This window comes from Mustela nigripes, chromosome 13 (genome assembly GCF_022355385.1).
Source record: "Mustela nigripes isolate SB6536 chromosome 13, MUSNIG.SB6536, whole genome shotgun sequence".
NCBI lineage: Eukaryota > Metazoa > Chordata > Mammalia > Carnivora > Mustelidae > Mustela > Mustela nigripes.
The window spans coordinates 142727539-142752224 of record NC_081569.1 but is presented as its reverse complement, the minus strand read 5'-3'; the positions used below and the strand labels follow the sequence as shown (position 1 = coordinate 142752224).

Sequence of the window (24686 nt, the reverse complement as noted above, 5' to 3'; positions counted from 1 at the left end):
TTTGACAGAGAGAGAAATCACAAGTAGGCAGAGAGGCAGGCAGAGAGAGAGGGGAGCAGGCTCCCCGCTGAGCAGAGAGCCTAATGTGGGGCTCGATCCTAGGACCCTGAGATCATGACCTGAGCCAAAGGCAGAGGCTTGACCCAATGAGCCACCCAAGCGCCCCAATCATGTTGCTTTTGTTTTTTAGTCTGTTGATTCTGTTATATGGCATTAATTATTGTATGTTGAACCAACTTTGAGTTCCTGGGATAAATCCCACTTGGTCATGGTGTACAATTCTTCTGTGTTGGCTGGATTTGGTTTGCTAGTACTTTGTTGTGGATTTTTATATTAATATTTGTAAGAGATACTGGTGTTGTGTTTTTTTCTTTCCTTAAATGTCTGTCTTTGGTTTTGATATCAGGGTTAATACTGGTCTTACAAAATGAGTTAGAAGGTGTTTTCTCTCCCTTTTTTTTCCTTTTGAGAGTTTGTAAAAATTTTGTATTCTTTAAATGTTTGATTTTGAAGAACTGCCAGATTCTCAGTTCACCTGGGAAACTATCTGGACTTTTCTTTGGTTAGTTTTTGGATTACTAATTCAACCCCTGTACTTATTGGACATTTATTCACATTTTCTCTTTCTTCTTGAATCAGTTTGGTAATTTTTATCTTTTTAAAGAATTTGTCCATTAAAGGGCGCCTGGGTGGCTCAGTGGGTTAAGCCGCTACCTTCGGCTCAGGTCATGATCTCAGGGTCCTGGGATTGAGTCCCGCATCGGGCTCTCTGCTCAGCAGGGAGCCTGCTTCCTCCTCTCTCTCTCTGCCTGCCTCTCTGCCTACCTGTGATCTCTCTCTGTCAAATAAATAGATAAAATCTTTAAAAAAAGAAAAAAGAATTTGTCCATTAAAAAAAAAAGAATTTGTCCATTTCATCTAGATTAATTTTTTGGCATAGAGTCTGTTCATAGTTTTTCTTAATCCTTTTATTTCTGTAAGCTCTGTGGGAATGTCTCCTCTTTCATTTCAGTTTTAACAATTTGAGTCTCCTCTTTTTTTTTTTTTTTTTTTTTTCCCCTTGGCCAACCTTAAAAATGGGTTGTCGTAAAACGGCACGTTCTATGTTTTACCACAGTAAAAAAGTAACTGCAAGTGAAAGTCCCTGATCTCCATCTATGCTGTCAACAACTGCTGTTTGTTTTTTCGGCTCACTGTACGGTGTTTGTGTGTCTGTGTTCGCTCTGCATGGACGTCTGCGGTGGCTGGTTTTGGGGCTGTTAATGAAGAGTTCTAACATAAATTGGTTTGGTTTTAAAATTTTTTTAAAAAAATTCTCCAGAGAGACTTTCTTTGACTGCAGTGGGTCTACCATATCATTGTTGGTTTTTCTTTAAGAATTCCTTTCTAGATGTTTCTTGAATTACTCTCCAATAACTCTTAGTAGTTGTGGGGATGGTCGTGGATGGTCAAAGTTACAGTTCTCTGTGATTTGGGATTGCCCCATGTACTGAGTATTAAATAATATCAGAACATAAATCACAAAACTTGTAGTAGGCCAGTGCTATTTTTATTTTAAATAGTTTTAAAATTATAAAAATAACAATGTGGTCTAATAACTTAAAACAATGCAGAAAGGTATGCCTTAGAAAGTGAAAGTCTTTTTCCCAGTAATTGTATGTAACTTTTTATTTCTTTTTTAATTTTAGAACATACTGTAGACTTCTCATTAAAATTGAATATTAATTTGAAAGGCTTCTAAATATAAAAATATATTCTTATTCATAGTTTTAAAATTTTCATGAGAAGTTTATGTTGAAATATGGTTATTGCATGTATCAAGAGGGCTGTAATTTTTGCCTTTGATAAACTTTTAATTTTTTATTGTTATGCATATGTATATCGACATACATAATGCTAGTGAATCATTCATGCATTCTCAGGTGGGCACACTTAGCCATGGCATTGTTTTTCTCAAACTGCACAGTTGAGCCTCTTGTATTCTGTTTTGTTTATTAATTTTTTTTTTGTCTTCACAAGTATTTTTTTTTTTAATTTTATTATTTTTTTATAAACATATATTTTTATCCCCAGGGGTACAGGTCTGTGAATCGCCAGGTTTGCACACTTCACAGCACTCACCAAAGCACATACCCTCCCCAATGCCCATAACCCCACTCCCCTTCTCCCAACCCCCTCCCCCCAGCAACCCTCAGTTTGTTTTGTGAGATTAAGAGTCTCTTATGGTTTGTCTCCTCCCAATCCCATCTTGTTTCATTGATTCTTCTACGCACTTAAGCCCCCATGTTGCATCACCACTTCCTTCTTATCAGGGAGATCATATGATAGTTGTCTTTCTCTGCTTGACTTATTTCGCTAAGCATGATACGCTCTAGTTCCATCCATGTTGTGGCAAATGGCAAGATTTCGTTTCTTTTGATGGCTGCATAGTATTCCATTGTGTATATATACCACATCTTCTTGATCCATTCATCTGTTGATGGACATCTAGGTTCTTTCCATAGTTTGGCTATTGTGGACATTGCTGCTATAAACATTCGGGTGCACGTGCCCCTTTGGATCACACTTAACTGACTGAGCCATCCAGGTGCCCCTCACTGAAGTATTTTTAATTAAGGCAGGAATATTGCCTTTTTAGACCTAGTGCTGTCGCACATGTAATAGACTCAGTATGGCCTGAGCGTACGGCTGGCGTGTGCTGGGAGACCGAGAAGCTCGTGAGCCTGGCTTTGCTGTGACACTTGGGTTACTGTGAGTCTGGAAGCGAACCTGCGGTGTCTCCGAGGCCCGCCTGGGATTCTGTAACTTGTCTTCACTGTGAACCCCAGTTGTGTGACTGTCCCGGACAGAATGGACCTGTCTTGTCCCTTGAGTAGGAGAATCCTCCAGATGTCAGCACCGAAGAGTCCCCTGTAATTTCTTTCTCACTTTCTGTGCTGCTCCTGGGTCCTGTCCAGCCGCCACGGTTTCTTATCCTCATATCACTAGTCTGTGGATTCTGGGGGGGTTTTTTTTTGGTGATTTGCTAGAGTCTTTTCACAGTGAGGAGAGGATATATATGTTACATAAATACAGATATGTGTGTGTATGTAACATTTTTCCCCTTGTAGAAATCAAGGGTAGTAATCTTTCCAAGCCACTGAATGTCTAAAAATGCCGTACTGTCCCTCTCTGTCTTGGTAGTTTGCTTGACGGAGTGTGATTTCCAGGTTCACGGTGTCTCCCTCCTGAAGTTTCTGCTTCGTGATCATGGTGAGGTGATGGATGGTGGATACTCATGAGAGTGTTTTAACATTTTCTTCGATTTATCTGCTTCTTTTGGGACTAGTTCTTTGTTCACCTTGGAAGTTTTCCTTCCAGTGATTTTTCCTTCAAATACAGGTACTCCTTGGATTTCCACTTGTCACGGATTACTTGGGAAGTTGCTAAAATAATATACAATTACTAGTCCCTAATGAATGGTGATATTTTCGAGTATTGCCAGATGCTTTCATTGAACATATTTTTTATTTTTTCTTCTTCGGTAGCATTTTCATCACAATTGGTTTGTAATATCCATAAAACTTCATTTACTACTAAGACTAGAAACTTGAAAAATCTGTGTCATTCCCAGTTACTGTCATTGCATACCACCCGTGTCTGGTTTCTTATGGGTTATTTTTCCTGCTCTAGTAATTCCTGTTGATTGTACTGTACATCTGGCGATGCATAAAATACTGCATTTATCATCTAAGAAAAATATTTTCCAGTAATGAACCTTACTGGTAAAATAAAGATTGGCGTGGAGAAGTGTAACTCGTTCACTTTTCACGAAGCGTTCCCTGGCTCCTAAGTTCAAGGGGCGCCTGTGGGTGAGCACTTCGCAGTAGAAGGATCTCAGCAGGCCGAGGTGCGGCTGTGCCAGCGTGTGTACGTCTGTGACGCGGAGTACTGAAACCATTAGTCACGTCAGCTCGGCAGAGTGTGTACAGGTTTTTTAGCCGCTCGTAAAACTGTTTTATGACCAGAAGGAAGGCTGGCAGTAAACCAGACTGCGTCCCACCAAACTGGGCGTGTAGCTCATGTTTGCGTCTGGATGTGCTGCCGGTGAGGAAGACTCCCGAGTCGTTGCAGCGGCCGCTGGTGCTGGTTTGCAGTCAGTCTTTCTGGTTTTGAGTGTGTACAGTGTGTACAGTGCCCGGTGTGTACAAGGAGACCCGTTTTCAAAGCTGTCTAGCCCGGCATCCCACGTCCCGCCTTCAGCTGTCCTCTGTTTAGGTCAGAAATAGCGATGACCCCCGGTATGAAAAAGTCATTTCTGTTTTGGAGTGGCTTGAATTTTTCATGTGTTGATATTCTTTATTTTCATAAGTAGTATTAATAAAAATGGTAGCAATTGGAAATATTTCCCATTGCAAATTTAGATCTCTTTTATTGTAGGACATTTCAGATAGTAAGAAGCAGGGAGTGGAATGACGCCCATATTCGACTGTTGTCAGATCGCGGCCGCTCTCTTTCTTCTTATCCCGCTCTTCTCCAAAAAGGATTATTTTGAGGCAAATCCAAGACATTTGTGGTCTCATTTGTAAATATTTCAGTATACAGTTTAAGAAGGTAAGGGCTTTCTTTAAAAACACAGTGGTAGGGGGCATCTGGGTGGCTCAGTGGGCTAAGCCTCTGCCTTCGGCTCAGGTCATGATCTCAGTGTCCTGGGATCCAGCACCGTATCGGGCTCCCGGCTCAGCGGAAATCCTTCTTCTCCCTCTCCCTCTGCCGATCCTCTTGCTTTGTGCTTTCTTACTCTCAGATAAATAAGTACAATGTCTAAAAGTCATAATAAGGGACGCCGGGGTGGCTCAGTCGGTTAAGCTGCTGCCTTCGGCTCAGGTCATGATCCCAGAGTCCTGGGATCAAGGCCCCCATCGGGCTCCTTGCTTAGCAGGGAGCCTGCTTCTCTCTCTGCCTCTGCCTACCACTCTGCCTGCATGTGCTCTCTCTGGCTTCCTGACAAATAAATAAATAAAATCTTAATAATAGTAATAGTATATTTTTTAAAAACATAGCTGTAGTGACATTATGATACTGAAAACCCAAAAGCAATAAATAAATAAAATCTTTTTAAAAAATGAAAGCATAATCAGAAACTCTGTCATGCTATGGATTTCCTTTTGGTTGCTGTTTTCAGTCGGTTTGGTCCGTAGGAGCACGAAGTCTGCACACAGCATTTGTTCGTGCACCTCCTGCATCTCTTGACCTACAGGCTCCCTCCCCCACACCCCCGCACCCCCCACCTCTCCAGGCCCCCCATTTTCAGTTCTTCTGTTGAAGAAACCAGGCCCTTTGCCCCATCCTGCTTGTGCCGTTTTAACTTCTTTTTAGTGTTTTCTTAGCGAGACAAATAAGGCTGGTGGCAAGTCATTCCTCACTGTTGATCTAGTATATTTTGTGGGAAAGAGTTATTTGGGGGTTACCAATTGTTGTAAAAAATGAGATATTTCCTTTATTTGAAATGTTTTTGTTGTTGTGGGTGTGTGCACGCGTTTTTACTGTTAGGAGGTGTGTTTTTCCTCAGTGGCTGACTTGGCTTGAGATCCTGAGGGTGGGCCGGGTGTGGGGTCAGCCGTGCCCGAGGTCTGTGGTTAACGTTCCAGGCGGGGATGGGGGATGGCGGCGTTTACTGCCTACCTTCTCCGTGGTCTTGTGACCGGCTGTCTCTCCAGCGGGGGCCTGGGGACCCGCCTTTCCTCCCCGAGCCCACAAGTCTGATTCACCTCCCCCATGGTTTCCCCCAGGGCATCATCTTGAACACGGAGAACATTTAAAGAGTTGATTAATGTTTAGCTAAAACCCTTCCCTCCTCCTCATTACTTTCTGTTGGCTTGTTCAGCTTTTCCCTATCAGCTTCTTAGCACTCTGTATTAGGGAAATTAACCCCCTTTTTATATGTGTTTTTGTCTCTTGTCAACATTGGTGGTATTTTGTTCTGAGTTTATGACCGTAGTTGAAATCCAAGTTGAAATCCGAGGTGCGGGCTCTGAGCTCTGAGGTGCGGCCCTCCTTTCGGGCGGCTGTCGCTCCCTCCCCTGTCCTGTGCCTGGTGGTCCCCCCCTTCCTGTTCTGCATGTCCGTCCCCTCCCCCCCACTTTCTGGCCTGGATGGTGGGTAGGGAGTCTGTCGCCAGCTTCCAGGAGCCGGAGAGACAGGGAAGATACTGCGTGGCCCGAGGGTGTGAAGCGGGACCTTCGGTTTTCGTTGTGTCCGGATGTGTGAGCAGTCATGGGAGCACGAGGCTCCCTCCCTCGCTCGGGTTGCCAGGTGCCCGGTAGGGCAGAGGTCCACACAGGCCCCAGGGGCAGGGAGAGGCCAGAGGCCCAGCCCCGGTGACTCAGGGCACGACAGGGTGTGTGGAGGAGGCCTCAGCGGATGCTAGGTGGGGGTCGGAGGGAGTGAGGGGCCTGAACCGGCACTGGAAGCCTTTTGGGCTGGTCGTCGAGCTGACCAAAAGTTAGGTGTCCTCATCCGCGTCTGTGCCTGAGGCTGTGCTCTCTGGTGCCTGCAGGTTCCCACTTGGTTCCTGTAACCCAGCTCGGGAAGGTCGGGGGCGGGGGGGGGGGGCGTCCTGCCAGGGAGGCCAGGGGCAAGGCTGTGCTTTTGAAGCGATGGCCGGGAGGCAGAGGCGGCGGCCACGCGAGCAAGAAGGCCAGGCGGAGCTGAGTGCCGGTGCCTGTAGATCCTCAGTTCACTCAGAAGCGCCAGAGATTCTGGAAAAGTGTGGGTTTTTGGTGATCAGATGTTGTAATAGAATTCATTTTTACCGAAGGACTGGTTTAAGGAGAAAGCACTTTTGACAGACCTTCTAGCATGCAGATGCAGCCTGCGCAAAGCTGCAGGTCTTTTTCTGAAGTTAAACATTTGTCAGCCTTCCAATAAAATTCTGTTGATTTAAGGAAAACGCCTGTCATTTGCCATCTCCTTAGTGTGTCCGTCTCTAGCCACCCACTGGGAAGAGGACCAGCTTGCCAATGGCTAGATGAAGCCAGAGTAATGGTTTAAAAAGTCTTAGATAAATTCAGCTTCCTTACTCCCTGTTAATCAACCTATTTTCACGACAGTGAGTTGTTAAGGAGAAAAGATTCAGGAGGACATGTACCTTTTTTCTCTCCTAAGTGTCTCAGTTATTTTCCTTTGTGGGTTTTTTTTTTTTTTTTAAAATGCTGTCGTTTTTATATTACTGAAAAACTATCAATCACAGAGGGTTTATTTTCTTAAAAACGTACCTTACAAGTGTGTAGGTTCAGTTGGATAATAGGACGTACCATTTAATGTGGACAGTGGACAGATTTAATCGTTGACCTTGAATCGATGCATATTTCAAATGAGTGAAACTTTTTATCACATCTAAAATATTACTGCTGCTCAAACAATTTTTAAAAGCCTCTTCTTAGGAGAAAGAAAACTAGATCCTTTCCCATGTTTAGAAGCGTCCTAATAAGGCACTGTCTCCACCTTAGCCCTGGCAGGCCCCAGAGGTGGTTGAGGCTGGTGGAAGCGGCCTAGCCCTGAAGCTGTTAGGGGGCGAGGCCGGCTGGCCTGGCGGAGGAGGGGGAGTGGATCTCGGGAGGGCAGCTCGGCTGCTTCCTGGGGTCAGAAACATCAGACACCTGCTGGCGCGGCTGCGAGGGCTGCCCTTTTGAATCTTCCTTTCCTGCTTGCTTTCCTGTCTGGCTGCTGGGGCTGCAGGCTAGCATCCCTTTGTAGCCTCGGGTGTTTGGCAGAGGACTGGGTTCTAGAAGATTCTTGTGATTTTTGTAGAAATGGTTTTATGCCTCGCGGAGATGTGTATTCCTCATGCAGAAGGATAGAGCTCGTCACAAAATAAAATGAAAGCCGGAATGGATTTTAGGTGAAGGGGGCATCACCCATAAGACCCTTCTTCCCCTGCTTTCCCACCACAGTGTTCCTAGTGTACTGACCATCCAGTGCAGAGAGAGTGTGAAACTGGACTCAGGTCCCTAAATACTTAGCTCTGGGCAGTTATCATGCACATTGATGAAGCTGGGTTTTGTATGGAAGTGGGTTTGGTTTTTTTTTTTTTTTTACTTTTTTAAAGATTTTATTCATTTGACAGAGAATACAAGCAGGGGGAGCTACAGGCAGAGGGAGAGGGAGGAGCAGGCTCCCAGGGAGCAAGGAGCCTGACATGGGGCTGGATCCCACCACCAGAGCCGAAGGCAGACGCTTCACTGACTGAGCCACCCAGGAGCTCTGTGTGGAAGGTTTAAATAGGATTCTGCTGGTCTCAGGATGTGTGCTAGAGTAGTGTTTTGTATCTCTGGCATTAATTTGTTTTTCTAGTATTTTACAGTTGAGTGAGTTAAATAACAGTCCTTTTATTCGAGAATCCGTGCACTTGTGTTCAGATCAAAGGTGCTCCGTGTGTGAAGGTCCTGAGCGAGCAGGGCCGTGAAGGGCTGAGACCACACCGAAGAGGGCGGTCGGCGATGTCAGGGGCTCCTACTCTGTGTCCTGCGGGCCTGGCAGGGAGGAGCCCCGTGCCCAGTGCTGCTGGAAAGGGAGATGAAGATGGTGGAGAGCACTGGAGTGCTGGTTTCCGGCTCAGGCGACCAGGCAGGGAAGGCTGCAGGGGAGCGCCAGAGGTGTGGGATGAGGGAGCAGGTGCTGTGTGCCCCGGTGAGGAGCACGGGGTGGGGCGGGGGAGCCGGGAGTCTTCTGTGCTGAGCAGGTGATCACGACGCGGTCAGGGCGGCCCTGTGCCTCCTCGGTGTTTGTGTCCACGGTCTCACGTAACCTCCCAGTAACCCTCAGCCCCGCTTGCCCCAGGTTTACCGCAGAGGAGTCTGGAGCTCAGGTGCGGTAGCTCGTGGTACCAGTGGGGTGGCCGCGTCCAGCTCGGGTCTGCTCTCAGCCGGTGTGTTCGCTGCTTCTCTCCGTTATTTCTTCCAATATTCCTAGTACCTTCTGAATAACCGAATGAATCACGGGCTCCGTGCGGCCCCTCCCCGGCTCCGTGCGGCCCCTTGCCCACAGCGTGGAGCCCCTTCTTCCAGGAGTAAGCACCTTTGTGACCCATATAGATTAGTTATGCCTCCTTTTCACGTTTATTATTTTTTAAGTGTATGATGAAGTGATCTTAATGTCACAGAATTGTACAGTTACCTCTGCCCAGTTCTAGGACATTTTTGCCACCCCTAAAAGAAACCCTGTGCCCATTAGTGGTTGCCCTCTCCCCTCCCCCCACCTCTGGCCTCCTGCTCTGTCTCTGTGGATTTGCCTGTTCTGGACATTTCCTATAAAAGGACGGATCCGATATGACTGGCTCCTTCCCTTACAGTGTTTGTAAGCCTCATCCGCGTGGTGGGAGCACATTTTCCTTTTATGACTGAAGAATGCGCCGTCGTGTAGATAGACAACATTTTGTGCATCCGTGCGTCAGGTGATGGACCGGGGGTCGTGGCTTGTCTTTGGCTACTCTGGTGATGCCGTGAATATTTGTGTACAGGGTCTTCATGGACATAATGGAATTGCTGAGTTTTGGGGTGACTCCATGTCTAGCATTTTGAGGAGTGACTGGACTGTTTTCCAAAGTGCCTCCCTCGTTGTCCAGCGCTGCTCACAGTGTGTGAGGGCCCCCGGTTCCCCGTCACCTCGCCAGCGCTTCTTACGATTATTCTTTTTTCATTCTAACCATCCTGACGTGTGTGAAGTGGCAGCGCACTGTGGTTTCGATGTGCAATTCCCTGATGCTGAGCGCTCTCCTGTCTGTCGGCCACCCATGTGTCTTCTTCAGAGAAATGTCTGCTCACATCCTTTGGCTATTTTTAAATTAGATTATTAAAAAATAAAATAAAATAAACGGATGATTTGTCATGACCTGAGCCGAAGTCAATCGAACGGTTAACTGACTGAGCTACCCAGGTGCCCTGGTTTGCCTTATTAGTGAGTTGTACATGGAGGGGCTGGATGGCTCAGTTAAGTGTCTGCCTTCAGCTCAAGTCATGATCTCGGGTCCTGGGATCACTGGGCTCCCCACTTGGCGGGACGTCTGTTTGTCCCTCTTCTCGCGTTGCCCCTCCTTCTCCTTGTGGTTACACGTGTGTGTGCGCGCTCTCAAATAAGTCTTAACAAATAAAAAGCAGGTATTAATGATTTATGTTTTGGTATATTTTGGATATATCAGTATTTTGGTATATTTTGGATACAAGTTCCTTATCAGGTATATGAATTTGTGCCTAATTGCAGATTTGCACGTATTTTCTCCATTCTGTAGTTTGTCATTTCTTTTTCATTGGTGTCATTGGAAGTCCAAATATTTTTAGTTTTGATGAAGTCCAGTTTATTTTTAAAAATTATTCTTGCTTATGTTTTTGGTTTCGTATTTAAAAAACTGTTGCCTAATCCAGGGTCACAAAGATTTTTACCTACTCTTTCTTCTAAGAGTTTTATAGTTTTAGCTCTTTTAGGTCTTTGATTTTTTTTTTTTAAGTATTTTATTTATTTCACTGAGAGCACAAGCAGGGGGACCAGCAGGCAGAGGGAGAAGCAGGCTCCCCACTGCGCAGGGAGCTGGATTCGGGACTTGATCCCAGGACCCAGATCATGACCTGAGCTGAAGGCAGATGCTCAATTGACTGAGCCACCCAGGTGCCCCAGGTCTTTGATCGTTTCTGAGTTACTTTTTATATTTGGTGTGAGGTAGGGGCTCCTATTTATTCTTTTGGGTATGGGTGGTCGGTTGTCTTAACACTGACAGGCCTTCCTTCCTCGTTGCGCTCTCCTGGAGCTGTCTGTTTCTGAACTTCAGACGGTGGAATCACGCGTCATACTCTGCCCTTGGGATTAATCAGTGTTGTACGTGGCAGCGGTTCGTTCTTCTGATGAGTGGTGTGCCGCTGCACAAACGCTGCACGTCCTGCGTGCGCTCTCCTGTTAGTGTGCGTTTGCGTGGTTACGGGATTGTGACGACTTGACAAAAGCTGCCGAACACTCTCATGTCTTTGGTAGACGTGGCTGGGGCGTCTGGGTGCACTTACGTTTTAGGAGATACAAACACGAGTAGGGTGTTGAAGAATCTGTTTAGAGGAGCATGAAAGAATTGCTTTTGTTCCAGATTTTAAAGAATTTGGGCGATACACTTCCTGTAACCTAAACAGTCCTGGCTTCCACTGACTCTTGGTTCTGCAGAAGGTGACTGATCATGAAAGCAGAAGCCCCTGTGATTGTCCTGTGCGGAGCGCAGCCCACGCCGCTGCATATTTGCAGCAGGGGCATCCGCAGAAACTGCCATTGCGCTCGGCCAACCGAATGAGCAACAAGAAAAACAAGGGCGGTTAGATTTTCCTCTCATTCTAAAATTGGAAGTTTTTAATGTTAAGGAAATATAAATAATTTATATATTGTGAGAAATAAAGAAAAAAGAATTAAAATACCAGCCACTTATATGAACGTGAACTTTGTGTTCTCTTAGTTTACTTATCTGTCAAAAGCAGGTGGTAATCTCTGTCCTGCAGGGTTTAGAGATTGTTTTGTGACATCCCTGACCCGTATAAAGACCTTTGGAAGGTGGTAGCTGCTGTTAGCAATGGGGTGGATTTACTATTTTATCAGACATAGGGGGTGGAAGCAAGAAGACAGATACAGATGTCAGGTATTCGGCCAGGTCCTGCCTTCTCACGCTTCTTAAACAGGACTGCAGCCTAAACTGAACGATTGTAACAGAAGTAACAGAAGGTTGGTGGATATTATTTGGTTGTTGAAAGTTCCTCCAAATTACTGATTACTGAAATTCAGTCACCTTTTTTTTCATGTGTTGATCTGCCGATGGAGGCTTTGCAGACTTCCCACCTTCTGAGTTTACTTTCTCCTGCTCCCTTCTCCGGTGCAGGCCGACCGGACAGTCGGAGCCGGGGGAGCCGGTTCGGACTCCCTCTGCCCCAGGGCTGCAGCCTTGGGCACAGAGGCATTGTGACACGCAGCATCCTGGGAGGAAGAGAGGCAGACAGTCCCCGGCCTTGCTGTCATCCTGCCATGCTTCCTGCCCCCTGGTCACACTGCCCAGTGTACAGGAGGCATGTCGTGTCTGTTCAGGACGGCTCTGGCTTCGTGCTGGGCAGGGCGAGGAGGCCATCCTTGACTTGCCTGTCCTGCCGCCGGAGACGGTTTCCCACGGTCCTCCTGAGGGTGGGCTAAGCACTCCCAGGGTGGCCTGGTCTTCGTGCTGGGTATGCGGGCTCTTCCCCAGCTGACCTGGGGGCACCCTTTGTAGCCAGAGGATGCCGGGCACTGTGTGCTGGTGGCCTGCGTTTTGTCTTTAACTACATAGAATGTTTATTAAAGGTAAGCTGTGTCCCTTACTGGGATTCCTGGTTATCTAGTTAACACAGTAAGACTTGGAATTACAAAACCACTCGAGGGCGGGCGTGATACTGTATTGCTGGACGAGAAGGCCGCACTCTGATTGCTAGTCTCTGACATCCCTCCGTGTGGTGCGAATCTGTGTTGTGGAATCTGGGTGCAATCCAAAGAAAGAAAAATGTGTGTGTGTGTGTGTGTGTGTGTGTGTGTGTGTGTGTGTGTGTGTAATCCCAGCAGTTGAGTCCATAAAGCAATATGTGTTCATAAATAATTTTATCAAAATAAAACCTTTTTACTCACAATTCAGTGGAGAAGGATCAGGAAAAGCTAAAGAAAAGCCAGTGAGTAATATTACTTTCTACCCAAAAAACCCAAAACAAAATACCAAGAGCTGGTGTGGCCCTTGTGTTTGGAGCTTGATGCAGGCCCAGCCCAGCAGACACCACCAGGGTCCGGGCAACGCCACAGAAACACTGCACGGAAGGGGCTGTGTTCCGTGGGTCGCTTCCTGAAGCTCAGACGTGGGTTGGGAAGCCTGGAGTTGGGGCTCAGTGGTGGCATCTGCGCTGGAGGAGATGAACTTTTTGCTTATCAGACTGTGGCGTCTGTCACAGAGCCTTCCCGTCCTGGCCCCCACTTGCTTAGGTCAGTTGGTCAGAGGGACATGAGCTTGGTTTTGGAACGGATCGCCTTTAACCTCTGTTCAGGATGCATGGGTTTCGTTCTCGTGTTCACAAAAACATTTGGTGGAAAGGACTTCAGGCCTCTAATGAGCTCTTTGTTCAGCAGCAGAGCTCTTCAGAGGGATCTGCTCTCCCTGTGTTCACGACCCCTTCTCCCATCCTCAGACTCCCTTGACTTGTGTCCCTCACTGTTCCCCGAAAGCCGCTTCTGCGTCGGGGCCGCCGTGGTCTCTCCGTGGCGAACACCAGTGGCTGATCGTCAGCCCCGCTGCCTTCGTGCGGAGGGCCCGGTTCCCTTGCATCGAGCCAGCTGCTCCTCCAGGCTCTGGCTGGTTCCTTCTCTTCCCTCAGCCTTCCGATAGCCAGAGGGCCAGCCCCGGGCCCTCCTCTATCTCTGCTAACCCCTGGGGATCTCACCCGCGCCGGTGTCTCTGACACCAGCTGGATACCGAGGACCCACATCCACGGGAGCCCAGGCTCCAGGATCCGCTGCCTCCCCCACGGCAAGCCGGTCCTGCAGGAAACCCTGTGCGCTCTCCTTCAGATACACTCAGACCCTGGCCCCACCGCTTGGCCGGCTTCCGTCCAGACCGCCGGCCCGAGAGAAGCAGCTCGAGAGAAGCAGCTCGCCTCCCCTACCCCGCAGCATTCCCGGCTGCCCTGCCTTTTTGCTTTTATCTGAAGATCGAGTATCTTCTGTAGAGCAGACTTGCTCCTCCCGTGGATGCGGAAGGTGGGGTTGGCTCAGAGCTGCCCACACTGCCTGGCAAACAGCGGCTGTTGAATGATTCTGACAGATTTTAGGACCTGTAAATAAAACCTTTTGAGTATTTATTGGTGAGGTAGTTGTCACTCCATCAGGGACTATAAGCATTTTTGTGCAATATTGTAGTTTACAAAATGCTTTTAAGATTTTATTTGTATATTTGAGAGAGAGACGGAGACAGTGAGAGCATGAGCAGGGGGAAAGGGGGAAGCAGGCTCTCCACCGAGCAGGGAGCCTGATGTGGGGCTCAATCCCAGATCCCCGGGATCATGACCTGAGTCTCGAAGGCAGAGGCTTAACCCACTGAGAGCCCCCCAGGCTCCTCAAGGTGCTGTCATGTATCGTCTCTTGTAATCATTTACTCAGTCAACACAGACGTCAGTGACATAATGTCCTCGGGTACAGAATCCCGGGGTCCTCGGGGCCAGCCGCAGAGGGTAGCCGGCGTGTGGGCCACAGGCAGGCGCTCCTGGCAGACTCGGGGCCTGTCGCTCGTGGCCGCGCTGATGCCGCAGGCGGTAGCAGTAGCAGGTGCGGCAGCCATGCCCTCCGTTCCTGGGTGACCCTCCCACCTGCAGAGACCATGGCCGGTACCTGGAGCCCAGACAGACAAAACAGCGAGAAAACCAGGACTCTTCTGTGAAACCTCCAGTTACTGCAGGAAGTCGTGTGGGTCTCCCCCACGGCAGCGGGATAGCAGCACCCCTGACCTGCCGTCGGAAGTCAGTTCTCCTGTGCACCGCCGACTGCAGTGCGGAAGGTCTGCGGAGCCTTTGAACAAGGGTGTGAGCCTCTCAGTCCCACCAGGCAGCAGTCTGTTGAGTGCCTGAGGCCTGATGGTCCCTTTGGTTGTCTCTTCATATCTTACGTTTATAAAGAAATTCTTGCGGCGCCTGGGTGGCTTAGTGGGTTAAGCCTCTGCCTTTGGCTCAAATCATGATCTCAGGGTCCTGGGATCGAGTCCCACTTCGGGCTCTCTCCTGAGCAGGGAGCCTGCTTCCTTCTCTCTCTCTTTGCCTGCCTCTCTGCCTACTTGTGATCTCTGCCAAATAAATAAAATCTTTTAAAAAGGAAAGAAATCTTAAATGGGGTGTCACTGAAGAAAAGTAGCCATGCAGGTCAGATCGAAGTGGGAGGGTCACTAAGTGATCAGAGTCACCCCCACTAGTCCTGCAAGTCCCCAAGGTGGGCAGGCCCATTGCAGACATGCGGCAGATGTCAGGGATCAGAGAAGAGGGAGGCTGTTGGATGGGTTGGTCTCAGCAGGTGAGATTCTCCTCGTCTCCCCAGTAGACAGGTCTGGGAGCCACCGCCCGCGGCACCCTGACGTGGAAGGTGTGCACGTGGGCTTCCCTCTTGGTGGCAACTGCTGAGTGTCACCTGGGTGTTGTCCGCGGTGACTCTGCCCGGTGACTCTGCCCGGTAAAACGTGTTGGTGACAGGTGCACCTTGCTGGTGGGTAGTTCAGCCGGGTTCCCGGGTGATTCTGGTGGCGGAGCTGGTTTACTTACTGTCTGATGTGACTTCTGAGTAACACTCCTGCCGTCGAGGAGAGAGCCCACCACCCAGTAGCCGGTGCTGCTCTTCGGGAAACTCTGTGCTCCGTGCTGGGGGGGGTGGGTGGCGTGCAGCTCTCCCGGCCCTCATCTGGGTGAGCGCCCTTCTTAGCTGGGGAGGAGGCAACCCCGGGGGAGCCCAGGCAGCCTGCGGGGTGGGCACGGGGCCCAGCGCCGTTGGGGTGTGACGCCCGGCCCTGGGGTCCTGTGCCTGCCCCTTGGTGAGGAAGTGGTGCTCTCAGGGGAGGTTCCCCCCACTCCTGCCCCCCGCCATCTGACAGCCAGCACATGTTCTGTCCTGTAGATTCTCCTGTGTCTTCAATGGAGAGTGAGCACGCGCGGCCTGCTGCCATGCGCCGTGGGAGAAGTGGCCTGCAGCCGGCTTTCTCACCGGGAAAGCCCCAGAGCGTCGTGCCGCCTTCTCTTGGCGCCTTTGGTGCATTCATGTGACTTGTGTATGTGCCTCGGTTGGCTGTGTTTCATTTCGTTGCGTTGCACACTCGGATTTTTTTGAAGTTAAACATTTATCTGTGTTCACCTCGGTGGGAGGTTGGCTTTACGAGACAGACATATGTGGTGAAGATCTCTTCTCACACCGCGGGGGCTCTTCGCTATGACAGAGGAATCCCAGAGGACGGTGCCCTGCACTTGGCAGTGAGGCTCCCCGTCTTGGAGGCGTGGCCTCCTTCGCAGGCCCCCAGCGGGCCGTGAAAGAGACAGACACCCCTAAGTGATGTGCGGCAATGACACGGTGTGGCTTCTCTCTAGTCATTCACAGAGTGACACAGACCCAGTGAAGCAAACAGCCAATTGAGAAAAGCAATCAGGCAGCGACCGAGTGGCCACAAAGAGGAAGGCAGGCATGGCTGAGCCCCGGGTGTGTCCTGAACCCAGGTCTGAGCAAGGTTAGCCAAGGTGGGCGCGCCGTCCCCGGGTGGCGGCAGGCGGTGGGAGGGAGACCTTTCCGGGTTCACTTGACTCAGTGCAGCCTCCCCTCAGCCTCGCTCCTCCGGTTTTCTCTGCCTCCGTCTGTGCCTGCCTTGCCTTCTGGGTCAGAGCGGTGTGAAAGGGCTTCCCTTTCGGTTCTCTAAAACCCGAAATTGCGTTTAAAAGTAATGTCCCTTTCGGTTCTCTAAAACCCGAAATTGCTTTAAAAAGTAATGCCCACAGTAGGGTGTCTGATTACCAGCCTGTGTGGGAGGGCCCAGGTTTAGAGAGCTTTATCTGGGACTTAACAGGGCTTCTCTGAAGATTCAGAACCGGTGGTTTGTAACAAGACGGCTTTGTGACCCACTCCCCGTGAAAGAAAGTGTCCGGTCCTCTCACGAAGTTAGTGTTAAAGCAAATCCCATTTGATATAAGTTAAGCACGTTTTTCGAAAACTTCATGATAGGGATGTATCTTCTGTAGGTTGAACCCTGGTCTGATGGTGAGAATAAATTGAAGCAGTTTGGGAACTGGAACTGGAAGCTGGTCCTTGTAGGGAAGTGTCTGCTTTTTCTGCCACCTGCTAGCTGACCACTGGCCCTTTCTCAGTCCTGCCCTGCTCTCTAGTTCTCAGCGTGTGCTCATCACAGTCAGAGTCAGGCCCTGCCCCTGGTGGTCTTCTGCTGTGGCCACACCCATGGTCCTGGGCTGCTGGCCTGGCTGCTTCTCCTCTAGGAGAAACCAGGTCCCTAGAGCACCGGCATGTCTTGGCCTGTCGCCTCGGGGCTTCCAGAACCCTCTGGGCTCTTCCCTTGCACCCAGCCAGCTGTGGGGCTGCTGCTTTGTCCTGTGGTCTCTGGATGGGACCAGAGCAGCGGCTAGTAGCTGCCAGGGAGGACTTCCTAGGAGTGGAGCACCACACCAAAGAGCGGAGCTGACAGTCGGTCCCTTGGCCTTTGGGGCTCCTGTTTCTTAAGTAGTAAATGTATTACTTGGACTGAATGATTTATAAGACCATTTCCACTTCCACGTACATGACCAGTGAGTGGCTGTGGCTGGAACAGCAGAGAGTGGGTGACGAGGGCGCAGGGCCAGTCGAGTCCAGCGGGAGGCCAGGGTGCGTGCTGGGAAGGGACAGAGTGGGACTTCGTGTCTGCCTTCCCGTGGCCTGGTGCCCTGTGACATAGTCCTCTTTCCTCCAGCTGTCCCTCCCTGGGCACTCCTTCCAGCCACTCTGATCTGATTTCCTCCCTGGACAGACACATCGAGGGGGGAGGGGCCTCAGCTTCTCGTTTCACAGTGATTTTCTGTCCGTTTCAGCCGAGGAGCCTCCCTCCGCCCCCAGCTCTTCCTGGCAAGTGTTTTCCTGTTTAAAGGGAACACTGGACCCCAGTTTTTCCTTGCAGTTGGGATCTCCTGTTGGCCAGTGGCTGCCCACAATTAATTCAGGGCTTAAATCGGGGCATCAAGAGAAGTTCTACTGCGGACAGTCTTGGGTTGTGGAAGAATGAAGGTGGGGGAGGAAAATCTAATCAACATTCCGCTCTCTAAGGGCTCAAGCTTTGTTCAGTCTTTTAGTAGTCTCTTAATATCAGGTCATTAAATATTTTTACCTTAGGAACTCTGCCGCCCATCCTGTAAAGGAAGTAACCTTTCCTGATGGCGCATGGTGACGTCACTCAGTCAGCTGCGTTGTTGCGCCAGGGGCGTGGGGAGCAGGCGGTACTGGTGGCGGTAGCCCTGCCTTCCTGGGCCTTCTGGTCCCCTGGGGAAGATGGCAGTGAGCAGGCACAGCTCTGAGGCCTACCTCGTGTGGACTGCCAGGCTCCTGACCTGGTCAGTTGGTCAGAGCTGCAGGTCCCCTCCTGCCTCAGGGATCCCGAGGGTGCACGGGAGCTGGCAGGGGTGAGAGGCTGTCCGGGGCTGAAGGGTCTGCTTGGGAAGACCCAGGGTTGACTGAGGGCCTGAGTGACAGCCCGGGGTATGGCAGGATTGCGGGGAGCACGGGGGTGAAGCACGAGGCTGGAGTGGGCATTGGGGGAGGCAGGGGGCCCTGCGCACGCAGCCAGCTCTGGGAGCACGCGCGGTCTTGCCAGGAGCCGCGGGAAGCCGTGGAGGAGTCTGGAGCGGGGCAGCGATGTGGTCCCCCGGCCCCTGCGGGGATGGTGTCATGGCCTGTGGGGCTGGGGAGGGCGCACGCGGGGCACTGGCCAGTGAGCATTAGAGTCTGCATCAGAGGGACGGGAGAGGGAGGCCTTGTGACTGACCAGGGGCTCAGGCATGGTGGGGACTTGTTGAGACGGTGCGCAGGTGCAGCAGCAGGGGACGGTGTGTGGGGTCCATGACGTGGGGCGGGCCCTGGACCCCCACACTGCCCCGCGGGGCGGGTGCCGGAGCCTGTCCGTTGGCAGGGCGTCCTCGTGCTGGCACGTTGGAGGTGCCTGGGGAGGACCTGCTGAGTTGGTGCCTTTCAGTGTTTGTTCATGGGATGTGAAGGAGTGGTACGTCACCTTCCCAGAATTCATACCAGTTTTCTCATCTTCAGAAGCTACAAGTTCACGCTCTCCGTGAAACTCGAACATTCCGAGGAGTGCGGCTCATCTGTTCTCGTTACGTAAGATGTGTGTCTGCTAGGAGAACCTTAGTACAAATGAGACGCAAAAAGCGTCCCAGATGGCTTTGCTTTGCACCCTGGATATGCTGAGGGTGTGTGACAAGCCGGGTCCCACCCAGTGGGTCTAGTTCATACAATTCACCTCTAATGTTCCGAGCTCCGAGAGCGTCGCAGGCGCTAGTCAGGTCAGCAGGCAGCACCGGGGACGGAGCGGAGGCTCCTTCCTCTCTGCGAGCTCCTTCCTCTCCGCGAGCTCGTCTCCCGGTTCCTGCCGCTCTCCCCTGCCGGCCTCCGCGCTCCTCCGCCCCCGTGGCAGCTGGTGCTTCCGAAGTGAGGCTTTTCCAAAAGGATGGAGCAGCTGTGGGCCGGGACAAGATTGGTCTCTTCGCTATCTTGGGCTCCGCGGGGAAACCAGAGTGCTTGGACTCCGCGTCTCCGCTGTGGCTCCTCCCCCACCCAGACCTGCTCGTCCTGGGTGTCGCTGTGAGTTGCTGGCGCCTGTCCACAGCGCAGACCACCGCCCTGCCAGAGCCTAGCCTCTTCCTCCTCGCGTCCCGGCCGGCAGCATTGCCTCTGTCGTCGTGGGTCTCCAAACCACAGTTGCTCTCTCTTGTGGGGAGGCGGCACCCTCTGCTCTCTCTGCTTCCACTCCTGCCCCCAACAGCCTGTTTCCAGATAGAGAGAATCTTTAAAAGATGTTTTAAAATTTTTTTGAAACATGTTCCAACTCAGAGAAAAGTCGCAAATAACAAGCAGTACACAGAAGTGCCCTCAACTGTTTGAGAGTGAGATGCTCTTCAAAGCCCCGGAAGGGCCACCAGCCCCTGACATTCCGCTCCATGGCACCGTGACACCCGGGCACACGCAGGCCACACATGGCTCCTCCTTGGCCTGGACAGTCTGTTCCCTGCCGTGTGAACAGTTCCTCGGTCTTGTCTTCACTTTCCTGACCTTAAAAGTTTTGGACATTGCAGGCCAGTTACTTGGTAGAATGTTCCTTCAGTTTAGGTTTTCCTCCTGTTTCCTCCTGATTCAATTCAGGTTCTGTAACTTGGGCAGAAAAATACAGAAGCCACAGTGCCTTTCCTCACTGTATCTTCTTGGGGACAGCAGTTTCTTTTTGTCACATAACTGGTGATAGTGTTCCCTCTGATTTAGGTAGCAGTGTCTGCCAGATGTCCCCATGAAGTGGCTGCTTCCCTTTGTCATTGAGAACTGTTTCTTGGGGATGTGCTTTGAAAGTATATAAGTATCTCATTTTTCATCAGATTTTTATTAAAATTTAGGAGTATCCGTATGGGCTCCTTATTTCTTATTTATGTAATCTCTGATTATCAGTATTTACTTTGACCATTATTCTTCGAGCATGTCTCTCCTTTCTGGCACAGACTGTTTGAGCGTGGGCTTTGGCGGGCCCAGGGAGCCCCGGTTCCCCCGCGGGAGGATAGTCCAGAGAACCCAAGACCAGCCCTTTGGTGTGCTTGTTGCTGCCCCCAGGCCCTGTCCGTGGGTAGAGCAAGGACTGTGGGGGATGGACGCAGCCATTTATGTCTGTGTTTTGATATCTCTCTCCGTTGAAAATCATGAGGTCACACCGATGCCTCCGATTCTAATCCAGTACTGCGGGATTTGTCACTTGCTCGTTAACTCCCTTCTCTGACTGTGCGGAGCTGGACTCCCCTTCTCCTGATTCTGTTGCCTTGCTTGAGCAGTGCTCCGGGACGTAGCAGATCCCTCCCTGTTCACCCTGTTCCGTTTCCCTGCAGGGACCTCCTGACCCCAGCATCTCCCCTGTTGGGCTCTGACCCCTGCTCTCTGTTGGGCTCTGCCTCAAGGGCGCTAGTCAGAGACTCGCAGAAGGAGGAGGCCGAGGGACAGAGGAGGCAGAAGGCACAGGGACTTCCTGCCTGCTCCTCTTCCCCTGAGTGATGCCCTTCGTGACCCTTCTTCCTCCTCCTGGCCAAAGCACCTGCTCGCAGTAGCCGCAGACATAAATGGATATCGTTTCAGGTGTTCATCTCCGCTTGCGTGGCTTTTCCCCTGTTTGGCTGACTGGCCCTGATGAACCCCTGTCCATCCGTTTCAGGGAAGTTTGTGCAGAAGCAAGTGCTTCTATCCAAGAGTGGGAGAGGGGCGCCCGGGGGGCTCACTGGGTCATGACCCCTGAGGCCCGCATCTGGGATCCTTGCTCTGGGGGAAGCCTGCTTCTCTCTCTCTCTGCTGCTCCCCCTGCTTGTGCTCTCTCTCTCTCTCTCTCTCTCTGACAAATACATTAATAAAATCTTTAAAAAAAAAACAACCCTACTATATTCTTATTGTTACTATAAGAATGAACATTTTCATGCACACCAGATTTTTTACTATTTTAAAATAATTCTAGGATGAAATTCCAGGACTCTCTGAAGGACACTGCCATTTTCTGCAGCTCCTAATTTGCTCTCCAGACTACCTCCTGGGTCCCCACTCCTTATCCCAACACCAGACATGGGTGTCTCACCTGCCTTTGAAACTGCCAGTTTCCTGAGGCCCAGAGACGCCAGCTGTATGCCCTGTAATGTGGATTACCCACTCACCCCCCCATTTGCTCCCTAATCCTGTGTGACCAACTGCGCAAGTGCTTTACTCTGTCAGACATCGTACCTGTGAACCCCACACCTCCGTTATGCTCCCAGTTTTCATCTTCATTGTGTTATTTATTTTTTTTTTAAAGATTTTTTATTTCTTCATGTAACAGAGAAAGAGATCACAAGTAGGCAGAGAGGCAGGCAGAGAAAGAGGGGGGAGCAGACTCCCTGCTGTGCAGAGAGCCCGATGCGGGGCTCGATCCCAGGACCCTGGGATCATGACCTGAGCCGAAGGCAGAGGCTTAACCCACTGAGCCACCCAGGCGCCCCCATTGTGTTATTTTTTACAGAAGCTACTTTTTTCAGAAAATTTTAAAAAACATTTTTTATATTTATTTGCCTGAGAGAGAAAGAGAGCGCATGAGCGCACAGGTAGGGGAGTAGAGGGCAGAGGGAGAAGCAGACCCCCCGCCGAGCAGGGACCCAGGTGCAGGACTCAGTTCCAGGACCCTGGGACCATGACCTGAGTGGAAGGCAGACGCTGAGCCAGCCGGGCGCTCCGAGAAGAGAATGGTTTAAAATGAAATGTTCAGGCACCTGTGTGGCACCTCGGTTAGTAGAGCGTCCGACTGTGGCTTGGGTTGTGATCTCAGGGTCCTGGGATCGAGCCCCACGTCCTTGGGCCCCGTGCTCAGCACTGAGTCTGCATCTCCCACTGCCCCTCCCCCTCTCATGCTTGTACACACATGCTCTCTCCCAAATCAATAAATAAATCTTTTTTTAAATTTTTTATTTTATTTGTTTTATTTTATTATTTATTTATTTGACAGGCAGAGATCACAAGTAGGCAGAAAGGCAGGCAGAGAGAGAGAGGGAAGAGAGGGAAGCAGGCTCCCTGCTGAGCAGAGAGCCCGATGCGGGACTCGATCCCAGGACCCTGGGATCATGACCTGCGCTGAAGGCAGAGGCTTAACCCACTGAGCCACCCAGGTGCCCAGATCTTTTTTTTAAAATAATGAGGCACAGTTGGTTAAGTGTCCAGTTCTTGGTTTCAACTCAGGTCATGACCTCAGGGTCATGGGATTTAGCCCCGCCTCAAGCTCCACGGGGAGTGGGCTTTGGATTCTCTCTCCTTCTGCCTCTCCTCCCCGCCCAAATACATAAATCTTAAAAAAAAAAAAAAAAAAGGAAAAAAGGTCTGACTGTCTGTTGAGCAGACACACCGTTTACAGTTGGTGTGTCAGCTTAGTGAACGAGTATGCACCCGTTCAAGTGATAACTGAGTGCAGAGACATGAAATGTCCGAGAAGATAGGAAACACTGACTCTGCCTGCGACCTGGATGGCATGGGCCCACGGACAAGTTCAGTTGACTTGTGGCACGATTCCGGCGGAATTTTCTTTGCCTTTGCTGACTGGTCGGTGTATTACAGCAGTGGCTGCCACCTTTGGGGAGTCGTTGGGGTATCTGTGGAAGGGTCCAGAACGTTGCACTGTGCCCTGCCAGAGTGGATGTTTGCGCGGCGCGCTCGGCCGTGCTGGTGAGCGAGCAGTCCTTCCTGCAGTGCTCTCTTCTGGTGTAAAACAGAACAGGTCTGATGTGCTGGGATGATCCTTCGTCACTGTAGAAAGAGCAGTGCCATGCGGTTCCTGAGACGATACCAGCAGAGGTCCAGGTTTTCGGTGGCTGTTTGCGGTACATATTTCCATTAGGAGTTGTGGGGATGATTATTTTGGGGGATATTTGAAAGAAATATAAGAAATATATATAAAATAAATATAAAAAATAAGAAAAATTTGAAAGAAATATAAGAAAGAGCCATAGACAACCTTTCAAGTTGTAGCTCAAGGTTTTTTTTAGCCTGGGCTTTTTTTTTTTTTTTTTTTTTTTCATTTTGTTAATTTAAATCAGGCCCTCTGTGTTCTCTTCCCTAATGTCTGTGCCAACGGGGATCTGCACCAATAGTGGTTACAGTTTGCGCTCCATGGGCCCCGAGAACTTTCTGGCGCTCTGGCTGCTCTTACCGTGGTCAATGACCCAGGGTGATCAAACCTTAGTGCTGTTTATTAAACATCTAGTTAAAGAGAAAAATGGTAGAATTAGGTTAATAATACGGAACTCAGAAGCCCAGAAAAAGTTAGATTGCAGGTTTCGTTTTGGCTGGTTTTGGAGATAACGGTAGACACAGGTGTATTTGCCAGAAATAATACAGAAAGAGCCCTTGTGCACTGCGCCTGGTCCCCCCAGTGGAAATGTTTCACAAAACCAGTAGTGGGAATTTGAGAAAAGAAATGTGTAAAATACAGGTTAGCATCAAACAGGGACTTGGGCCTGGAGGTGAGGATCAGAACAGGTGTGAGAGATGCGACCGACTGAATGGGTGTCCGACCAGGGGCAGGCCCGGTGGTGGTGGGGAGGGCACTGCCTCTGGAGTGAACGGCGCGACCTCTGTCCTGGGCGCTGCGGCTGTGCTGTTCCCGGAAGGAGATGACCTATGTGGTGTGCGGTGGTCCCCACGAGCTGGGGCAGCCTGACACTACGGAGACATCCCCTCTCACACTTCCCGAGGCCAGAAGTCCAAAGTCAGGGTGTGAGCAGGGCTCTGCTCCCCCTGGAGGCCCCAGGGAAGACGCCCCTTCCCTTCCAGCTTCTGGTGGAGGCTGCGTTCCGTGGCTCGCAACTGATTGCGCCAATCCATGCCTCTGTCTTCTTGTGGCTTTTTCCCTCTGCGTCCGCATTCCCTCTCTTTAGTGAGGACTCAATCCTGTTGGATTTAGGGCCCATCTCATTCCTGTTTGTGACCCCACCTTAATGTGCAAACAGCCCATTTCCAAATAAGGCCACATTCCCAGGTTCTGGGTGGACACTCTGGATTGGGCGGAGCAGGGGTGGGGGAGACACGACACTGTTCAGCCCAGTGCACTGTCCGCAGAAACCTGGCTCAGCTTCCTCCTCCCTGGAATGCGGAACACTTGGGTGCCGGGGAAGCCGCTTCGCCCCATTTCTTACCAAGGTCACTGTTCGAGGCTCCTTGCGATTAGCGAGGATGGTCACGATGTCCAGGAGCACTGCCTGCACTGGAAAGGTCACTGCCATTCTTGGAGAATGTCTCTTGTCCCCACAGCGGCCCCGTGGCCCCATGGAGCTGACAGATGGAGCGTGGCGCTCGCTTACCTGGAGGTTGGCTGGTTCCATGTGGTGTGGCGGGCTCTCGCTGCCGGCCGG

At 50.5% G+C, this 24686-nt stretch overlaps 1 protein-coding gene across 2 annotated transcripts in view; it reads left to right on the top strand.

Moving 5' to 3' along the window:
• The window catches only part of CDC42BPB (CDC42 binding protein kinase beta), a 95946-nt gene that overhangs the window by 12304 nt on the left and 58956 nt on the right, over nucleotides 1–24686 (top strand). The gene's annotated exons all lie outside the window — the stretch shown is intronic.